Source organism: Sturnus vulgaris, chromosome 2, assembly GCF_052056855.1.
Source record: "Sturnus vulgaris isolate bStuVul1 chromosome 2, bStuVul1.hap1, whole genome shotgun sequence".
Classification (NCBI taxonomy): Eukaryota; Metazoa; Chordata; class Aves; order Passeriformes; family Sturnidae; genus Sturnus; species Sturnus vulgaris.
Genome location: NC_142244.1, coordinates 9,764,629 through 9,787,839, shown reverse-complemented (window position 1 = coordinate 9,787,839; position 23,211 = coordinate 9,764,629). Strand labels below are relative to the sequence as shown.

The 23,211-nt window shown below is 37.8% G+C and overlaps 1 long non-coding RNA gene across 1 annotated transcript in view; it reads left to right on the top strand.

Annotated features, from left to right (window-relative positions):
* The window catches only part of LOC148224617 (uncharacterized), a 111,815-nt gene that overhangs the window by 77,726 nt on the left and 10,878 nt on the right, over positions 1–23,211 (top strand). The window lies entirely within an intron of this gene.

Below are 23,211 nucleotides of genomic sequence, written 5' to 3'. Positions count from 1 at the left end.
AACGAGTTCCACATTGCTTTAATTTCCTAGAAATCACAGTTCTGAACTGCAATAATATTATGTGGTCAGAATAATTAAATTAATTAGGAATTACAGACATACTAAATTGTTTATTAGATTAGGTTTTAAAGCCTAGATCATTAGGGAAACAATTCAGATGACATTTTTATTAGCTAATAATGCAAACATTACTGACATTTTTCAAAGGATATGTTAGGTTGTTTTAACTGAATTTGCCACATTTTTGTCATTCTGATTGAGTTAGTTATTGCTCTTAATATTAGATACTTACCAACATGATTATCCATTGTGATATCTGACACATGTTTTTTGTTGGTGGTGGTTTTAATTTCCCCCAAGAAGGAATACACTGAAGGCACAAATAAGATTAAAATTAGAAAAGCAATATATCACTAAGATTTATTTCCTAAAAAAAAAGCCTCAAGTGGGCAAATGAATTAAGCAACTAAACACATTACTGAATTAAGCAGTTCATTCCTTACATCTTCTTGTAGTTCTTTTTTCACAGAAATGTACATTTTCAGATTAATACCATGAAACCAGAAGCATATTAAAAACCTCAAACAAATCCATAAAGGTTCACTTACAAAATACATTTTACTTCTGGAATGAGTACAAAACTATAGAAATAGCTGTGGAATCAGCCAGACATTTATTCTTCCAGAAACTAAGTATTTTATATTACATTGGAGTTAAAACAACAGAATATTAAATTCATTCTTTTTCTGAATTTGTATTCAATTCTTTAGTGTAAGGCCACAAAGCACACATGATAGTGTTTTTAAAGTTCTGGAAACCACTGAGTGAAAATTAGAAGTAAAATAAATTATGGTATTTCTTCTGATTTGCTCTTTTCTGTTTGACATTTAGAAAATGTGACACATATATACAAGATAAATCTAAATTAGGAACACCATATGAACAGTGCCAAGACACCTTTTTGTTCAACTAAGCTCCAGGAACCTCTGATTTCTTAGTTCAGTTTGTTTTTGTTTTTTTTTTTTAAAGTTATCACCCCCAGATGCTGTTGACATCAAATTAGAAACATCAAAAGTAAATATAAATATTGTTTTCAAATAAGGAAAAGGTGTTCTAATCATATAAGGACAGTGATGGATGCTCAGCCAGGCTGAACACGAGCCAGTTGCCAATGGCACCTGTATCAGCAATAATGTGGCAGCAGGACCAGGGAAGGGAAAATCCTGCTGTGCTGGGCACTGATGAGAGCACACCTCAAACCCTGGACCCAGTTTTGGGTCCCTCATTGCAAGAAAGACATTGAGGAACAGAGCTGGGGAAGGGCCTGGAGCACAGGTCTGATGAGGGAGGAGCAGCTGAGGGAGATGGGGATGTTTAGCCTGGAGAAAAGGAGGCCTGGGGAGACTTTATTGTCCATAATTACCTGAGAGGAGGGTGGAGACAGGTGAGGGGACAGGCTCTGCTCCCAGGTCACCAGTGACAGGACAAGGGGACATGGTCTCTAATTGTACCACGGGATGTTTAAGTTGAACATTGGAAATAATTTCTTAATGGAGACAGTTTCCCAAGTTTGCAACAGGCTGCCCAAGGAGGTGTTGGAGTCACCATCTCTGGAGGTGTTCAAGAAGCAACTGGATGTGGCACTTGGTGCTATGGTCTGGTTGACATGGTGGTGATTGGGAAAAGGCTGAATTCTATCTTGGATGTCTTTCCCAACCTAAATGATTCTGTTATCACATGTGGCACTACTCTGAGTTAGAAGTGCCAGCTTGTCAAGTCAAGCTTCCAATCTAGACACTTCACAAATACCTAAAGCCCTGTCCTTATTGGTCTATTTGACAAAATTAGAGCAAACATCCTATGACTGCTGAGATAATTAATTTAACTAGAAATCTTTAAAAATATATAAAAAAATAACATCAGGCCAGAACTATTTATATCTAGTTTATTTCTGAACAAAAGGATCACCTTTTAAGTCTACCATGACTGTCTCTCCTTGCGTTTCTGTGCTCTTACCTAGCTCACTTGGTAATTCTAATATAGTGAAGCCTGTAGTCTTTTCAGACTGATTCCTGCTCCCCTTTTCAGCAGAAATGGCAACGTGTTCTGGCCTCATGAGGGTGCTATAATAGACATACCTTAAAAACACAGTAATACCATACAGACAGGTTAGATAGAAAAAATGAATTTTAAAGAAACTATTCTCTCTGTACCTGACAAAACAAAAACAAAAAACCAAACAAAACAAACAAAAAAACCCCAACCAACCAACCAACCAACCAAAAAAAACACAAAACCCCCCCTAACTTTTGTACTTTGAGTTCGCATTTTCTAAAGTTTTAAAAACAGGCCACCTTGAAGACTGCTCACTTAATATTACTCACTATTAAATTGCCAGTAATTATTTTTAAAATGTACAAACCATGAAATCACTTCACTTAGCAAACTTAAATTTCCTCACTAGACAATTGATGTTGCAAATATTTTTCTAAGTCTCCAGACAGGTAAATTTAAAAAGCTTTGAGCTTTAAGCTTTAAAAAGCTTATACCAACAGAAGGTCCAAAGTCAGTTATTTGCTTCTATTTGAGTTTGTGAGGAAAAATAAAAAAGACAAGAGAGTAGCCACAGACTTATTGAAAGCAGTAAATATCAGACTGTTCATAAACCCTGCCAGCTCTTTACGACTTTTGAGTGGGATGACCAAGCTTATTCTACTCATGTGTGAGTGCCCAACATTCCAATTCTAAAAACTTCAAGGAGTCACAGAGAAGAGGAATAGTGAACATTAGTGAGTGAGATTTGACCAAGGACAGAGAAAAAGAGCCTAGACAACCTCTTTTATTAAACATTATTATTCATTAGCACTTCAAGGCCAGAAAACAGCATGAACTCCTCTGTGTCATGTATTATAAATAACAAACTTTCTGAAAAGAAAAAAATCCGGTTAAAAGACTCAAGAAAATAACCTTGTGTAGTTTGTTTTTTGGGTTTGCAAAGGCTAAGGTGAAAAAAAACTAAAACAGCAAAATAACCCAGTAACAACTCAAGAGGACCTGTAAGAACCCCTGTTACTGCTTAAAATGGAGTTCTGTAGCAGTTCTCTGTCAAAGTATTATCATATTTTGAAATGCATTAAGTACTGCTGTATGTTGCTCTCTTTTCCTATGACAATAGCTGAAAAAGCTGAGATTACCTCGGGCAGAAGATGCCACAGATTCAATGCAAGTAAACACCACTCACTCCAGACCTACAGCTGCTAGTGCCTCTATTATTCCTCATGTTTTATCACGGGGAACTTAGCCCCTGAAAACTGCTTGTGGAGAGCTTAGGACACACTTAAGAAGCAGTGAATAAAGGTCACTTAGAACTAGTTCCACTGATGGTGCAGCTATAAACACTGATGAAAACTCCTGTAAGATTTCCTGCAGGAAATCCAATTCATTCTAAGCCAGGAATGAACTTCAGATCAAACAAGGACAAAACCTCACCTCCCAACAAAAATCAACCCTACAACTTTAGCCATGTGGGAATAAAAGATGGGCTGGGGGGCATACTGGGGTGGGAAGTGTCTCATCAGTGAAAGAACAGGAATTGTTGTGGTCAAAGAAAAGAAAATTGTGATTTGTTTCTTAAGTATCATCCCTAAGTGTTGAGATAATATTTCTCCTTAGCTAGATGAGTCTTCTTTCTCTATTTTGTAACATTAACTACCATCTTACATGAGCTACACATCTCCACTAAATTATTCACAAATGAAGTAGGTGGCAGACCATACCAAGCCCAAGTCACTGGAATAAACCCTTGAGAAAAAAAATAACAGATTTGCTTTGAAATGCTTGAGAAGAAAAATCCCATGCAGTGAGAAAACCTTGTGTCATATGGCTGACTGGTGTCACCAACCTCAGAAACAGCTGCTGAAGGGTCATGTAGAAAGAAATGTATATATATTTAAGAGAATGTACAATTTCAGTCCATCAGAACAATGTGCATTCCCGAGGAAAGGTATACAACAGATCCTGTCTCTTTCACTTGCTGGAATCTCAGTTGAGTATTTCTTGACAGATTAATCATTGTCCTGGTAGGCACTGGAAAAGAGACACATTTGTTGGAGAAGAGAAATGTAAGTGGGAATGAAAGATTATCTTGAAGAGAATCGGGCAAAATGACTGCAGCAAGTGTTAAAAACATTTTCCAAGGGTGTCAACAGCTGGTACCCTGGAATGAGAGACATGGGACAGAGGGGAAGCAGTGCATTATGTGAGGTACCACAAAAATATTTTTGTCTACTTGAAGGATTATTTCAACCATCACAGGATGATCCTGTTGGTCAACCCCCATCACTACTCTCAAAACAAGAAAACTGTAGCACTATTGTTTTGCTGAGTTACTAAAGCTATCCTTATTTATTATTAAAGGGAACAAAAACAAAAAGAGGGAAAAAAAAAAAAAAAGAGTAAAACTGATAAGAAGGCTGGGAAAAATGAAAGTGCCTGAGTCTGTTCATTAAAGCACATTCTGGTGAATGATACAATGCAATTGCTGGCAATGGGCATTCAGTCACTCACTGATCAATATCAAATAGTTGTGTCAGAGTCTTTCAATCAAACATTTAAAGGGCTTGGGGGAAAAAAACTGTCACCTTTTAGAGACAAATGGTGCTGCTATCACTATGGCAACCAAAGTCCTCTGTCATGCATGACACGGAGGATTGTTACTGACTATCCCACGAAACCTATTGCCACTCTATTAGATCACAGTTTTTGTCTTTATTTGTCAAGGAATGGTCAGACACACCAGAAGGGTGCACCTAAATGGTACAACAGGGCTTAGAATGACCACACAGAGCAATAACTTCTTACACCAGCCCAGTGACAGGTCATTTCCTAGTTGAAAATGTTAACAAGAAGTCAGTAATTCCACAGTAAATAATGCTACCCAGTACCATTAACTAAGTCCATGGCAATGCACTATATTTGACAGCAGCAAAATTTTAAATATAAGGAGTCAGAGCATAAAAGAGACAAGGAAAGAAAAAAGAAAAATAAAAATATATTTCTAGTCTGTTTATGGTGAAAATATTTATCACAGGCATTAATTTCTGTTAATTAAAAAAAAAAATAATAACAAGACCCAAATAGTCCTTGAAGTACATGGTCTGTCATTACACACCTTGAAACATCAAGGACAATTTCTCCTATTTTAAAATTATTTTTTATCTCTAGAGTAATTAAATGGCTTACGGAATAAGAGCAGTACTCAGGCAGGTCACAAAAGGAAGCTGCAATGAGTATTTACTTGCAACAGAGTCCACTTGACTTCTGAATTTTGGCACCTTGAAGTTTTAAGTGTTAGAAACTATCATTACACTAAGATATTTCCTGGAAATATGAGTTAAGAGGGAGAAATGTATTGACGGTGGCAACGTGTTTCTTCATATACTGAAACTTCTAACTCAATTTTTTTCCCAATATAAGTTAAATAAGTCAGAGCCATACCATAGAGAGACATGGAGAATTTATTTAGGCAAAGTTATTTGGGTGGACACACTAGTATGTTTAAAATACATATCTAGACACTGGAAGCTATCATTTTTGAGGTAGCAGTTATTACACTACCTGGATTCCTCCAAAAGAGCCAATTGGCTGATTTTCAAGATTTCTTTGAATTATTTGTAGTCCAAGCTGTGATATCACAAGTATTATATAAACCACTGATAGTTTTGAGCCACAAGAACTCCTGATAACATTTACTACACAAGGCAAACAGCATGTTAGGTGAAATAAACTATCACATGTAACTTTGACATAGCTCAAACCTGTTTAAGTATTCAGTGCTTCCCCAAGCCATTCTCCCTCACTTTCTCCTAAACAGCAAAAGTAAATCCTCTGGGCTTATTTGTGAATTAAAACAAAACAAACAAACAAGCAAAAACCTAAAGAAAAAAATCAAACCCAGGCTTCTCAGAAGCTAAATTATCACATGCTGTTGCCTTAATTAAGGAACAGAGATTCCTCAAATGTTTCTTTAGGTCTGGGTGACTTGGAAGCACAAAGGGCCCTTCAGGCAGCTCTTTCAACAGTTATCTCCCTCTCTCACCATACCAGTATATCCTCTATCACATAAATACTCCTTTTCCTCCCTGTAGTGGATTAAAAACTTATCTCTGCTGAACAATAGTATGAGATTTCTTAAATAGCCCGGCATATCTCCTCACCCCCTTCCCCAAACACAAAGACAGACAAACATTTGTTGCTGTGGATTTAGAGGGTATTGATGGAGCTGGTCACCATCTACTAGCCCAGATAGTGAGTGTAAAGTTTGGGGTCTGAAGTAAACAGCAAAAAAACTGCAAGTGCTTAATGCAGCTGACACTGCAGAGGTTTTAGAGGTGGAGAGAGACAAGGCAGTAGCAGATCAGTATGCAGTGCCAATAACTGAGACAGCAAACAGAACACTTTGCTTTCTACTCCCATTTTTATCAAATTTCCAGTTAGTGTGTCAAAAATGTCCCTATTTTTATAACATTTGTTTAATGTGAAAATATCACATTTCCTCCATACTTGCCTCCAAAAACAACCAACCTGCTTTCCCAGTGTTTCAGAATGAAACAATGTGTTTTGAGCTATTTCTTAAGAATGACTAATTTCATTTTCATAATATTTAATAGCTACATTTTCACTAGACAAGAAGATTGTCATTTGTGAATGTCTTCACTCAGAGGCATGGAGTCCTGCCTATTCTTAGGCTGCTCTTTTCCTGAGGTCTCCAAACAGAGTTTATTTATGCATCTTAGGGAAATATTAGTTTATAATCTTAGAAATTATACAGCATGTCTTTAAAAAAATCCTTCCAGCTTCATAATCTGCTTTATAAAACAAAATATAGAGCTGCAAAACCTGAGTGTCTTTTTCTCAGTCATTATAGTAGAAAAAGAGCTTCAAGTCACCTTTGGTCTGAGATAAGCCTTTGCATACCACAGGTATTTTAGGACTAACATCTAAAAGAAGCCTACTGATATTGGCACTTTCCTATTTCCCTCTTTATTCTCACATCAGAAAAAAAAAGAAAAAAAAAAGCATACTTTCCTAACTTAGATCCCATTACAAAGGGAATCTCAGTCTTTTCAATAATAACCAAGGTGTTTGGCATCTTGTGACACAAGATTTTTTGCCTCTTATTCCACTATTTAATTTTAGTGATACTGGCTAGGGAAAATAAACCAGCAGAGACTTAATTCCATCAAACAGGGAATTCTGAAACTCTCCTCAGTGCAAATCATGGAGGACAGAGTCAATATTAATCACTGCATCTCACAGTAAAACATAGCTCCAATCCAAAATGCTTTTACTGTAATGGATAAACCAAAACTAGGATAAACAAACTGCTAAAAATTAGGGTTTTGTACATGGAAGGATAACCTCAAAGTAACCCAGGGTTTGACATCACCCATACCTGCATATTCCCCACACTTTGGTCCCTCTCCAGTTACACTATAAGCCAAAACAGAAAACAGGCACAAGCTTATCTACCTCCTAAGGCAAAGTCTTATTAGCACACTAGGACTACTTAACCCTCAATTCCTCCGCTCAGGGAGTTACTCTTGGCTGCAGTTACATTCAGGGTAGGCTAATGAGCAGAATATGCCAAAGCTGTCAGTGTGAATCAATTAACATCTGCCTCTGGATCTGCAGCACCTGCTAACAGGCTGGATTAGTGCAGAAAGCCAGTTCTGCTCTCCCAGGGTACTCAGAAGTGTCAGGGCACATTAGAGTTTTAGAGCTACTTTCAGCAGTAGGTGCAGGTGGGGAAGTGGGTTGTGTATCCCCTCTTGGCAAAGTGTCTGGGAATGTGCATTACTTTTCTGTAATAAAGTATCATGCCAAAAGAAAAAGGAGCTTGTTAATGTGCTTCTCTTTTCATCTAGGAGCAGGATAACTGGCACTACTGCTCTCACCTCTCTGTCAATAAGCTTTCAGATGCTCAGTGCAAGCTTTACAAAGACAGTCAGAGGCAGTGGAATTCCTCTGGTTTTAGCAAATCTATATTTGTTAGCACAGGTGCTAAAAGTATGTGAGTTTCTGCTCAGCTACTGATTAATCTGCAAGCCAATGTCACAAAGCAGTGTTTTGCCAGACTTGTTATCATTTGGAGCAGGCCGAAATGGGTATGTGCACAATGAAATTATCATAACAGGCCTGCTGCAGATTATCATGAAGATCAAGAGATCTGTAAGGTGACCCTGCACAAATAGGGGACAAAGCATTATTTCTTTCTAAGCGTCTTACATCTTCTATCCGATAAGTACAGCTGAGAGATATATATATTATTCAATATCATTTCCTTCCTTATTAGTTCACTCTTTGACAGTATTGTGTTTCTACAGTTTTCTCTTCTTCAAAATTTCTCTTTATCTTCAAATTTTCTTTTCCCCCATCTTTTATGTCCAAGTTTCATGTGGCTGCTGTGCCCATGTGAGACTACTGACTCTAAGGTGATTCTATCAAGTTTTTCTGTTACTTATCACTGAAATCTGATCACCTCCTGCTCTGGGCAAGTTTTATATTTCCCCATATCCCAAAACTCAGATACACACTGAAATCATATCTGATGTATTAGTTGTAAATTCCGCAACTTCACTCCAGGTATTACTCTTGGTAAGATTGCTATGGATACATAGTGAAAATGAAAATAGCTTAAAATTGCTGGGTATATTATGCAATGTAAAATTCTCATGCTGGTGTAAATTGATTGGAAGTATAAAAGGTTTTTCTGATTTTTTATGATCTTTCTTTGTCAATATCTTTAGGAGTCATAAATCCTTCTGAACAGATGCCCTCAGACAGGTATATTCCCCCAGACAAATAACAAACATCCCCATGGCAGTATATATTTTTCTGTGTGTGCAATCTGAGAGCTATGAGAACAAGGGAAATGAATTCTCTTTGTCTAAGGGATTCATTCCTAGACTCATGCTGAGTTGGTCCTGTTTCTGCATTATACAATCATGTTTTCCTATGTCTGAAAATTATCTCTTGATGGAAGGCACACAGAATTCAGAGGAAGAAAAATAGCTGAAAGCCATTAAATCAGTCATGGAATGTTTTTGTTTAGCATTACATTAATGAATTTATTAGGAAGGAGAAAAACTCCACTAAGGTGGTTGTGCTTTTTTGCCCAGATGTGAGGTTTTGAAATATTTCTATGGGATATCACCTTCTTGAAGGAAAGACATGTGTTAACGGCTATAAGTCACAAGGTTTTTCAACAGCAAGGTGAACATGCCAGCTTTCACTTTAGTCACTCTCCATATCAATAAGACAGCCTTGATAGTTTCCTCAGCTGTGGGAGTTATAATTTTGCTGCCATGTGTACAGATGACACATGATTTTTTGAGTGGAAGGTTGTCAGATTCTCTCAAATTCTTGTTACCATATTTTAATTAATCCCTTTCTTTCTTTATTTCAAGTCTTCACCAAATCCTCTGGGTTTTTTTGTGCCAATGTTGGCTGCCTTTGAGAATGTCTTCAGGTATCCTGGATAATGTTGGTCCTTAAGTTGAAAGGATTGTATGTGCTGTGGACTGATTTTTTTTTTTTATTCTATGTGTATTCTAAAGTCAGATTCAGCATTTCATCTCTGGATTCTTTCCAGACTATTATAAACATGCAATTATTGCTCCATTTTGTGCCATTTTTGATGTTTCAATGACACATGAAAATCATAAGTTTTAACTTAATTCTAAAGACCTATTTATGTTCAAGAGGTTTTTGATTTTGTTGGGCTTTTTATATATCAAATATTTGTCCCAAGCTCTATGTTGCACTTAGAATATTTTTATGAAACAAGAGACTTAAATAATTTCTGCTTATATCTTTTGGTGGTGAATGGTGCTACATCCAGTTGGTGACTGGTCACTAGTGAGGTTCTTCAAAGTTCAATATTGGGGCCAGTCCTGTTTAATATGTTCATTGATGACCTGACATCAATAAACCTAATGTGTTTATTGATGAGAGGACAGAGTGCTCCCTCAGTAAGTTCACTGATGACACCAAGTTGGGTGGGAGTGTTGATCTGCTGGAAGGGAGGAAGGCTCTGCAGAGGGATCAGGACAGGTTTGATCCATGGGCTGAGGCCAGTTTTCTGAGGTGGGTTGTGCCCTTGGGTCACAACAACCCCCTGCAGTGCCATGGGTTGGGGACAGAATGGCTGGAAACCTTGAAAAGGACCTGGGGGTGCTGATCACAGCAGCTGAACATGAGCCAGCTGTGCCCAGGTGGCCAAGAGGGCCAATGGCACCTGGCCTGTATCAGCCATGGTGTGGCAGCAGGACCAGGGCAGTGACTGTCCCCTGTGCTGGGAACTGCTGAGCTCACACCTCAATCCTGTGTCCAGTTCTGGTCTCCTCACTGCCATTGAGGACATTGAGGGCTGGATCATGTCCAGAGCACAGAAAAGAGCTGGAAGGGTCTGGAGTACGAGCCTGGAGAGGAGCAGCTGAGGGAGCTGTGGGGCCTCAGCCTGGAGAAAAGGAGGCTCAGGGGAGACCTTTACCCTACCAGTGCCTGAAAGGAGGGTGGATCCAGGTGTGGTCAGGCTCCTCTCAGGCAGCTCATATGAGGCTGAGAGGATATAACCCCAAGATGTACCTGTAGAGGTTCAGGTTAGACATCAAAAAGGATTTATTCAGTGAAAGGATGGTCTGGCATTGGAGCAGGCTGCTCAGGGAAGAAGTGGAGTGATCATCCCTGGTGGTGTTCAAGAAAAAACTGGACATAGCACTTTGTTCTGTAGTTTAGCTGATGCATTAGGAGTTGAACTTGATGGTCTTGGATGTCTTTTCCAACCCCTATGATCCTCTAATTATAACAACTTTCTTAGGAGTGCCTTTAGCACATAAAAGATTCCTTGATCTTTCATCTGTCAGTTTGGGATGTGTTAGAGCTACTGTCCTTCCTATTCTGTCCTTCCTATTCAGCCTACACACCCATTTTCTTTCAATGAAAACTGGATTTGGGGACTAAATTTCAGAACTGAGCATTACCCAGATCTTGTCCCATTGTCATGGCTGTCTCTCTGGCTGGCCTCTGAGCACTGCAGTCAATGGCTCTCTCCTATACAGTGGGATGGGAGGGAGAATTGGTGGGAAAACTCATGGTTTGAGTTAAAGACAGTTTAATAGGGAAATTCAAAGCTTTGCACTCAAGCAAGTGTCAGAGACTGAAATTGTTCATGCCTTAAATATTGTTGCGAATTTTTTCTCATTATAGCAAAAGACTCTATAAAGAAGATATAACCACAGAAACCTCCTTGAAGAACTTTCGACTCTAAGTCAAACTGCTTAGATTAGATAAAGGGAAAACCCATTCTTCAATCACTTCAGGCCCTGGGAGAAACAAATGAGGCTGAGGGAGTGGAATGTATCCTTAACAGAGCCAAACCCAGCAGACATTCTTCCCTGGCTGAGTTTGGGGTGGGGGAGACCACAACCTGAAGAAGCCAGGTTTACTTCCCCCTGAAACGAGGATGGGGAGGAGGTTTTGGGGGCAGCTTCTGGTCAGAGGCAGTGAACACCCATGCTCTCTTACATAAACTGTCCCAGCTGTGAAACCCCCATCACCACAGGCCACATCCACAGCACTTTCATGTGAGAGACAGACGAAAGGGTGTCACAATCCATTAAAGTCCCCCAAAGTGCTCTCCAGAGTCATCCCTGAAGCCTTGCACCACAGCACTGCAACAAACCCAGAGTGCTGTAAGAGACAATGGCAAACTCCCCCCTGCCCCAGGGAGGTGCCTGGGTTTTCCTATCCAACCTGAGTGTATATTAACCCATCAGATCCTGTGCTTTTTGGGGGGACCTTCACCACCAAGAAGACCATCAGGATCAACGGAACATTGTTGGGTAGTGGTGATATTTTCCTTATTCTGCCTCTTCACTCTCTTTCTCTCTCTCCCTTCCTTCCTTCCTTCCTTCCTTCCTTCCTTCCTTCCTTCCTTCCTTCCTTCCTTCCTTCCTTCCTTCCTTCCTTCCTTCCTTCCTTCCTTCCTTCCTTCCTTCCTTCCTTCCTTCCTTCCTTCCTTCCTTCCTTCCTTCCTTCCTTCCTTCCTTCCTTCCTTCCTTCCTTCCTTCCTTCCTTCCTTCCTTCCTTCCTTCCTTCCTTCCTTCCTTCCTTCCTTCCTTCCTTCCTTCCTTCCTTCCTTCCTTCCTTCCTTCCTTCCTTCCTTCCTTCCTTCCTTCCTTCCTTCCTTCCTTCCTTCCTCTCATTTACAATCAAATAAACCCATACTATTGACTTTGATATAGGGTCTCGTTTGCACATTAATTTGGGTAGAGGCATTTCCTAATAACTTTAATAACCGGATCATGACACAAAGCAAAACAAGGAATTAACTCACTGCTTCTCATGGGTAGATGAGTGTTCAGCCATCTTCAGGAGAGCAGGGCTCCATCACATATAATGCTGACTTGGGAAGACAGCCTCATCCCTCCAATTGTCCCCCCTTCCTTCTTCATCCCACTTTATGTGTTGAGCTTGATGACATATGTTATGGAATATCCCTTTGGTCAGTTGGGGTCACCTGTCCTGGCTGTGCCCCCTTCCAGTTCTCAGTTCATGCCCAGGCCAGTCTCTGGTGGCAGAAAAGGCCTTGATTCTCTGATCAAAGCTCAGTAATTATGAAAAGATCCCCGTGTTATCAATACTGTTTTCAGCACAAATCCAAAACACAGCCCCATACAAGTTACCATGAAGAAAATGAACTCTACTCCAGCCAAACCAGCCCACCTTCATAAGGATTTGGAAACATCTTTCAATCCAAGCATTTGACCTGGCAAATGTTACTGGTATCAGAAACACAATTTTTTTCCCCAGTTTTTAAAATTCTTGCTTCATCACTGATCATAAGTGCTGGCAATAGCAGAGCTCAGCGTGTCGGTGTGAAGGGCCAAGTCCTACAATCACTGTTGCTATTTCTCCACACAGCAGAGAGGTTTTACTGCAGTGGAACACACAGCATCCCCTCTGTGAGCAGAAAGGCTGGTATATTTTGAGGCTGTATTAGGGTAGACTTTCTTAACATCAAAATCAACTGAGGTCAAGAGGGCAGAAAAGGAGCTATTAGCAAGATCATTGTAGCTTCTTGTTTCTGTGTTGTGTAGGAGCAATTTTTTGTGTGTCTAAGTTTCCCTTGTTACTGGGGGGTTTGCTGCTCTCCCTCCCCAGCAGGCATGGCAGCCCCTGATACAACCCTTGATTGCTCAGACAAAGAATCCACTCTGGCTGCAAATGCTTAAAGTCTTTGATATCAAGCAAGCCAAGAAAACTAATGCCTAACTGAATCAATCACTCAACTGCAAAATGAAAAGCAGACTAGATTAGAATGGAAAATTAGAGGTGACTTTAGAGCCATGACTCCCCCCACCCCCCCCCCCCCCCGCCCCGTTTTTGTCAGTGGGAAAACTATAATTTCCCTTTATGTTCTCCAATGGCAAAACATGATTTATGACCACTTTTTAAAGTGTATTTATAGATGTGCTCATGAAAGGTGCCACACTGACAGCTTGCTAGGCTCTGTTTTTCTATTAAAACACATTATTTTTAACCTGCTCCCCACTCTGCTCCAATATCTGTTCAGTGCTGTAAAATGTCCCTACATTCCAGGATAAAGATATACTTAGCAAGAGTCAGAAGATTTTCAGGAAGACTCTGCCCTAATACCCTGATGTAATTGGAAGCTTTCTCTGCAAACATGTTCATACTTCATTACACAACCAAAACAGGGTGGAGACAATGGTCTTTCATGAAAGAAAACTGCAAGAATATCTGCAGTGCAGAGTGAGATATTTAAATTCTGTAGCGTTTACCACTGTTACTGGAACAACGCTTTGTGTTCCAAATATTGTTAATAGCCAGTATATTAAATTTTCACTGCTTAAAATAGGAATCTGGATTTATATGTTAACTACAAATGTGTATTAAAACGTGTAGAGGTAGATATTTGGCCCTCAGTCTTAAGATGAAACAAAACTTCTTTCTCTTATTTTGTTATTCTGGGACTAAATTTTCTCATGTTACATGAGCACTTAAAAGAAACAAAGGAAATGACTGTAAATTACTTGAGCAATTAGAACAAGTATGTGTTCTTAAACAAGTGTTTACCTCTTATAACTGTGTGATTTCACAGCTCTGTGATATCTCTATTTGTGTACTTGGTAGTGTTGATATCAAAGGAACAAACGACATTCTAAGAAATCCCTTGCATAACTTTGAAGCTATGGGCACTAAAATATTTATGCTCTTTCAATCACGGGAAATTGTAGTATTTTCATTTCTTTAAGCTACTTTTTGAAATGGTAGGAATAAACGAGACAGCCTGATTTGATATTGCTATGCCGCTGGCAAAAATATCAAAACTTGTGAAAATACACAACAGTAAAATCAGATGGGTTTAGAGAAGAGGAGATTTAGAACTCACAGATTTAGTACTTATTTAAATGGGTTTCAAGCTAAAATCCTACAAGTCTCACATGCTAAAACTACCTCTCAAAGTAAGGACAATAAGATGCTATTTGTGGCCACTTGGCTTCAGCAATGTGAAATGCATAGCAAGTGGCACAGTTTTAAGAAGAATGAATTCATGTTGGGAATTGTATAAATAATGAACATTGATATAACTCATGAATGCCAATTTCTGCATGAGAAGATTGAGGGCAGGAAAAAGGGAAATATCCTACAGAATATGTATCCTCCTCACCCAATTTTCCCCAACCATAGCCTATTCTTAGTTTTCTTTTCTCTGCAAAAGAACATAACTAAATGGGATAGAATTAATATGATATATGGAAAAAATATACAAATTGATATTTAGAAGAAATTTAAAAAGAATAAGAACCATACCTATAGATATCATAATAACTAAGATGCCGTACATCCCGTGCTGTATATAAAATACACGTTTAACAGTCCTGTGTTGTGTTCTGTGAATAACAGTCTGTCCCCAAACACCTGAATTCATAAATATGAATCAGGGACATCACTTCAGATGCCCACAGTGCAAGTCGTTGCAGAGTTCTGAGGAGCTACCACAGGCAGAGCACACAGTGAAATACTCTCACAGATTCGTAGCACAGATGCTTCCATATGAGCAGAAGGGATAGTTAAGCTGTGCCTGAAGGAACTTGGCTCAGATTAAACAACATGTGGGTATAATAGCTGTTAAATGCAACTGTTCCCACAGTTTTTATATAATATTATATGCTGAACACATTTGTGAACTATTCCATATCGAAAGTGATATACTTAATGAAAGTTCTGGAGTGGCTTAAAGTCACAGGTAATCAATCAAGGAAGACAGAGAGAGCAATTTTATAAAATTTTAATTACTGTAGGTAAATTAAAGTCTAAGATATATATGTACCTAGCTGACTTTTAATATTAATGATTTTACTTAAGAAGGATATCTTTGATTTGCAAGGAATGAGAAAAAAAGTAGGTTTATCTCCCAGTTGCCTCATAAAAGATGGTTGCCATTTTGTCTATAAGTAATGAAATGTCAGCAACACACTAAGGTAAAAATGTAGTAACTATTTGGAAAATAATTCCAACACATTTTCTACTTCTTGAATATTAACTTGAAAAGTACAACAAGCATGAATTAGTGTAGTGATAAAAGGTCATATACATATAACTGAAGCTCCCATGCAGAAAAGAAACAACTTCAATGAAACTTGGTCATCTGTTGAACATTGATTCTGGTCTACTTCATTGCTAGGGCTTAATTCAGCAGAACTCAGCTCAATGATACTTAAATATCACTACTTAATTTAAGAAGTTTAAGATGTCAGAACCTTTGGTGCTTGTATATAATCTGAGCTTGAAGGGAATGAGGTCCATCTGATTATATAAAAATAAGACTTGTAGTAAGATTAGTGACAGGGGTCCCAATATATCCAAAATGTATAGTCTGACACTGTTTGCTTGGCACTAGCTGTGCTATCTCAGGGGTATCACTGCAGATGACAGTTTGGTGGAAAGATATGGAAATTCTTGTGGGCTGTCTGGGTTTTGATTGTCACCCAAAACACCATGCAAAAGCAGGACAGAGCTAACACACGTGCAGCTGCCAAACCCAAATATTCTTAACACTATGGGTTACAACTGACTGCCACTTACAGCTTGTCTTGTGAAAGACTTATAGTACTTTAGGCACAGGGAAAAAATCAGCTGGAATACTCTGGGCTGCTCTGAGCTTAACAGAAAAATGTGTGACCAGATACAATGTGCTGCAGCCTGTGGAAGCAATTATGTGCTACCTACATTTCAGTGGTTTTGGTCATTATAGCTAATCTTTTAGGCCATCTGCAATATGTTATAAAAATATGGAGAACAAAGTGACTCAACCATAAAAGTCCATTATTGTATAATTACTTTGCCCCCTACAATACTACCTGAAGTTAAATGCCCCACAAGAAGCCATAAGGGCAAAACCAATGTTATCAAAAAGCGCTGAAAGAAACATGCAGTATGTTTACTATCAGGACTTCACTCGAGCTATCTTTTCTGATTATGGATTCAGGTAGTGATCTTGGCAAATTCACAGATAACTCCTGGTTTTATTAGGATTTATTCATTGTCAAGACAAAAAATAAGCACACCTAGCTTAGACAGCACCCTGTGGTTCTAATAGATTCAAAATTATTCACCCTGTGTTTTGTCAGAGCTTAGTAATTAAAAATTCAGTAGGACTTATTCTTTCCTAAGGACCATAAAAAATGTTGATATAACTTTTCAATGTCTAAAGCAACATAATTATTAAATTCCATTTGCATGATTGTAAGATTCTTAGGGCCTTTCAAAATCTTTGTCTTTTATTTTGCTCTTAATAGGGAAGTTTTCTGCTGCAAACTGAGGGCCTGACTCACATCATGCAATGAATAATTTGGGCTTTCAGCCATCATTCTGTACCACACTGTCAATGGCCACGAGACCTTGCAAACATCACAACTTCCAACTAATGACCCTGCTGATGAGGTCTGTAGTCAAATTCTGTCCCCTATTTAAGCTTTCCAGAAGACCTTATATAATTAAATTGGCTGAACAAGTTAAAAAAAATTTCCCTGGACTTCTGTGATTGCATTTTATCCAACTTCATTATGACTTTTATCATAATGCACCTGTGTTCACACTTGCAATTAACAGCAAAAAGAAAAGGACTGCAAACACAGGCAAAGAAAAGGGGTTTTAAAATAACCTGGGAAAATAAGATGCAGATAGACCATGTTCAATGAAAATGGGGTCAGTAAATCTGTTGCTGTTCTATTAAAATATAATAAAGTAGCTCAAATATCTGTGTGAAACTAAATATTTATTAAATCAGTCCTCACTTCAAGGTCCTAATGCCACTGTCTGTAAGAGAATGAAGCACTGTATCTGCTTAAATAAAATCTGTAAGAAGGAGGCCCAAAAGGAAAGCAGTCATGAATGGGCAAAAAAATTGTCCACAATATGAAAGAACTTGAGAATTACTTTGATGAATAATTACTTGGAACAGTGTAGCAACAACAACACATTAGTTTGCTAAAGCTTGTTTTGTGGAAGTTTCTTGGTTAGGAGGGTATACTTATCTCAGAATTCCCTGAGTTTCAAAGATTAAAAAAGTCTAGGAGGCAACACTAGGACCATCCTAGTTGATATTCTGTAATATTGATCAATAGTCAATATCATGTAAGAGAAGGGACAAAACTTTTTATTGTAAATTTTACCTCTAAGTGTAAACCAGGGCTTTAGATTAGAAACTATAGCTTCTGGTGAAATGAAAGCCATTCAAAAACATGGTGCAGGATAGCAAAAATTTCCTTAGTGTTTTCTGGAGAGGAAGAAAAGAACATCATGTTATGCCAACTCTTAAAGCCCAGTCTCTTAGCAATTAATATTCAGTCTTTACACAACACCGTGAATTCTACTCTGGTAGCTTAGTTTTATTTTCAAGTTGTTCAGGAATTTCTAATTGTCATCCTAGAGTATTGAACATTTTTCAGAAGGAAAAGGAAAGTTATTTTACTCTTTTTGGCTGCACTTCCAAGAGACAGATCCGAGGATCCCATGGAAGAAGTGCTTCAATCTTTGCTGAGAACACCTAAGATACTGTTAGAGTCCTGCCAAACTGACTGCTTCTGTTAATGGAATACCTCTCACTGTCCCATATTCACAAGTAGTTTTGGTTTTGTTTGGTTGGTTGATTTTTTGTTTTGTTTTGGTTTGGTTTGGTTTTTTTTTTCCAGAAAAGATCGTGTTGTTTTATATTTCAGAGAAAGATCTTACCTACATGAGGACTCATACCAGTTTAAAGGTGGCATTTTCAGAAATACTCTGGCATGGCCAACAGATTTAATAAATAAATTGTTGATTTTTTTTGGTCTTATTGAAAACTTTGGTCAATTTTGTAAAAAAACTCCAAGGTTTTCAGTAGTTCCTGTGGTCCCATATACCAAATTATGTTTATTTCTTAATTAAAATAGATCAATGAGTCCATGTAGTTTTTATTGAATAACATCTTACCTTGATTTTTATTCTGAAATTAGCCCCATGCATGAATTTAGTGAAATCCAGCTGTATTTAACTGAACTCTAGGATGATGTTCTCACTCTAATAAGGGTAATTGATTAAAAAGCACTAACTTTTTTTACTAATAGATAGAAAAAAAATAATATGATTATGAATTCCCCAAGGAAACCTAGTAAAAAGGATTAGGAAGAATCTTGTAGTTCTCTTCATAGAACCCTATATTTCTTTAAACTACATCAAGAATATGAATATAAATGGGATAAATTGAAAGTTATATTTACCAATATGTTCATATTATATTTTCTTATGTCACACCTGTCAAAAGCTAATTCATAACAACATTCATAAAAATGTGAACAAGTATGAGTATCGCTCACAGCAAATGTAACACCTGAAAACAAATTTGTAAATAATTTTGCTTTATGCACAGATAAGAGCACAAATACATGCTCCAAGTACCCTTGTGGTAAGAAGCAACATAAACACTTAACATGAATAATCTACAATTAAGACTTTAAAATTAATTTCTTCTTATGATTCCTATTTTTTACCTTCTAAAGGTATAATTATGGAGTCAGCTATTCTAGCTGTTTAACAATGGGATGTATCATATATTTACAGTTCCACTTAAATTTTTACAGAAAATATGTGAAATCAAATAGGCAAAATTTTGAAAGAAGAAACCAAAAATTGTGTTAGCTCATTTATCTATTGTGGACTAACTGTGAATTTATGCTTAGAGACAAGTTACCAAAACTATTAAGTCAAAAGAGGTAATTTAATAGTAATATTGGGGGGGGGGGGAAAGCTAGCAGTCAAAAGTTATTTTTTTCTACGTTAATATGAATATATGCAAGACAAAAGTTCAGTAATGTCTTATATATGAATAAGAACATAGAAAGCACTGAGAGTTTCACTGGTAGCTCATAGCCATTGACTGTATTTTACAGATCTTACATTTTATACTAACAGGAATAATTGTCAATAGTACATTTAGAGTCTATAATACCTCCAGCATATTTTTATTTGGAAAAAAAAAAAACCCTGCTTATTCACAAAAGAAACAAAATCACTAAATTATCTGCCTCAATAAGTATTAAATACATCTTGCAGTTCTCAGTGTAAAATGTCCTCTGTTAATGATAATCCTTATGGTTATTTAGCTTCTCTAAAGTAAACAAGCAAACAAACAAACAAACACATATTGGAGCTGTTTTGAAATTATTTATCATCACAGTAAAGGCCTTAAGGTAGAAGAGCAATGATCTGTTTTGTAAAGAGAGCAAAGAACTAAAATAGAGGGAAAAGTTTAAGGACTGAAATAAAAATTTAAATTCCATTCTAACATTTAAAGGATGCAGTGTATTTTTGGATTCAGATTTTGATATTTCAATTTTTATGAGAAATAAAAGTTTTATGAACTTGGAAAAGAGAGAACTTGCATATAAGCCATGATATATGGACTTAAATCAACAGAGGATGATTTTAGAGCTAATAATTTATTTATTTATTTTATTTATTTTAGATTGTACAGCTCTGCAATGATGAAAGTCAAAAGGATGTAAGCAATGCCCTAGGGCAGATCGATTTTTCATCATCAGGTGTATGGTCCCTCTGACAGTGACAGGGAAAAGGTCAGGAGATCACAGAGTGATGTGGAGTTATGGATGTCAGCTTGTGGCCAGCAGGACCAGGGCAGTGACCATCTGCTGTGCTGGGCACTGGTGAGGCCAAACCTCAAATCCTGTGTCCAGTTCTGGACCCATCACTGCAAGAGGGACATGGAGGTGCTGGAGTGTATCCAGGGATGGGCACAGAGATGGAGAAGGGAAGAACACGGATCTGATGAGGAGCAGCTGAGGGAGCTGGGGGCACTTAGCCTGGAGAAAAGGAGGTTTAGGGGGAAATCTTATCACTCCAAAATTTCCTGAGGGGAGGTGGAACCAGGTTGGGGCCAGTTTCTTCTCACAGTTAAGAAGTGTCAGAACCTCAGGAAATGGCCTCAAATTGTGCCAGGGGAGGTTTAGACCGGATTTTAAGATTATTTTTTTCATTGAAAGGGTTGTTGAGCATTGGTACAGGCTGCCTGGAGGAGTGGTGAAGTCCTGGAAATGTTCAAAAACGTGTGGATATGGCACTTGAGAACATGCTTATGAGGTGAACATGGTGGTGGGGATAGATTAACTTGGACTTGAGGATTTTTGGTGTCTTTTCCAACCTTAACAATGCTACGATCCTGTGATTCTATATCCCTACCAAGACAGTTTTCACGGGTGTTAGAGTGAAACTGCTTCCTGGGAATGCTCCCAGGCCCTTTCTGCCCCTGCTGCTACAACTCTGTCTGGTATCAACAGTCCCAAGAATTTGCAACTGGCTGCATAAATGACTTCTATTTATGAAAGACAACTGCTTTAACATACATGGATTTTCCCCTGCACAGGAATACTGTATAAATAAAGTTCTTTTCTTTAGAGACATCAGCCAGACACATCACTAAAAGGGAGAAGATCTTAAAATGATCCCTGGAGGAAAAAAAATATAAGCTGTAAAATTTCCAAGCAGGATCAGATGACTGCATGGTTAAATACAGGCCACTTTCATGGGATACACTTTCCTCAGAATTTTCTGCTCTCTTCAACAGGAGCACATTGCAGATAATAATTAAGAGTTAGGAAACACCAGCAAACCCAAAGTCATGTAAAGTAGAGGAAGAACCTGGCTCCTGCTAGAGCTCAGCCAGCCTCTTGCTGATCCACATACAGCCCCACCACTTTTTTAGTGGGGCCAAGACTTCACCCAGGTTGATAATGAAGAATAGATCAATTCACTGAGTGTTTACATTGATAATTTGTCTACTGGCAAAAATCTACATGAGAGGATTTGATCAAGTTTGTATGGAACATCAAATAACGAAATATTTGTAAACAAGAAATTATTATATAACTGTCGCCAAGTCATCTGAGTTATGACACTCATAACTGCTTACAGGCACAACATGTTTTCATAAATATAATTGTCTGATTGTTATTGATCTGATAATATACAAGTATGAATACTGCTCTGAAATAATTAATTTTAATACAGATAGGATTTACAAAGCTGCTGACAGGGAAATGACAACATTAATTTGCATTTCTTTATTCTAGCTATTTCATAGAGCTCTTTAATTGTCCCTCTCTGCTACTGACTAAATTTGCTATTTTTTTTCCTTTTTTCATTTATCTTTCCTTATCTGTTTTGGCTCTCCTTCCCCTCCCCAATATATATTTAATCCAAGGCCATTTCATTTTCCTTTCATTGCTTTTTGCCTTTCCCACCCCATTCACTATCTACTGAAAAGAGATAATAAACAACCACAGAGATGGGTTGGAAGCAGCAGGGAACAGGGCATGTGATGAAGAGGCAGACAAAAAGAGGGATACCAAAGGGATGTAAATTTATGTATCTGGAAGTGTTCAGAAGGACTCTGAGACCCAGGCTTTTATAAGAAATATTCTGCCCTTTCCTCTGTCATATGTTATTGTGAAATCTGTCTGCCTGTGTCTCTCATTTAAACCAGAAATTTCCACATTTAGGGTAACATTAGTGATCAAAATTTAATTGAGGCTCTCAGTGAAAGTGTCAAGATATTTCAAGCTTTCTGCAATGAAAGCTCTTCGTCAAAAATTTCTCAGTGTCTTGACTGCTAATGTACAAGTTGTTGCACTTCATGTTTGATAAAGAAAGCAGCAAATTATTTAGGCGAAGGAATAGAGGACAAAAAGGTTAATGACAGACTTGGTTTTGAAGATGAACTAGGAATTAATGGATTCAGTTTAGATTCTGTTGGTCATGGTCCAATGGTAATTCATTTATAAAGACAGTTATCTCATCATCAGCTTTAAACGTGGGAAGACCAGGAGATGACTTCTTTAAATTAAAACCTGGGTGCATTGCATTAAGATTAAATTATTGTTTAAAAGTCATCATAAACTTAATGAAAATATGACAGGAGATATTGTAATTTATGCAGATAAAGCCTATTGCAAGCAGCGATTATAGCATGCTTTCTGAGGCTTTCATTTTTTGCCTTCTGCATTACTCACAGAAACCATTTTCACATCATGTTGTTCAAGAATCCTAATCCTAGAGGTGGAGAGGACAGCTTACCACCAGTAGATAAAATGTGTGTTATTCTTAGCTTTATTATCCTAGCATGTTGAATGTGGATGTCTGCATCCAGACTCCTACTCATAGTAGGTTTCCCACCCCTTAACTCTTGTATTGTAGCATGGTAAAATGAAAGGGGGACAAAAAGGGGTATAAAACTCCTAAAGAATCCATAAAATAGAATGAATTTTAAAGGCAAGCGTGATAATTTTCTGAAGTGCGTGTAAATGAAGTCTCATGTACACTTAGCAAAGGATAAAAATATGTAGTAAAAATATCAGTTCATAGGTTTGGTAATATTTTCATTATTCTAATATGTATTTTTTTTTTGCCTTATTGACTATAAGAAGTATTTCCCATTCTTAATAACTCATCCCCACTGGATGTTTTTTCATTTCAATATACACCGCACCACTGCATGCCATGTCCTGTCCTCCCTCCTAGAAATATTTTTCCATATTCCTTAGGAAACGTGTTGTTTTGAGCATGATTCCTGAT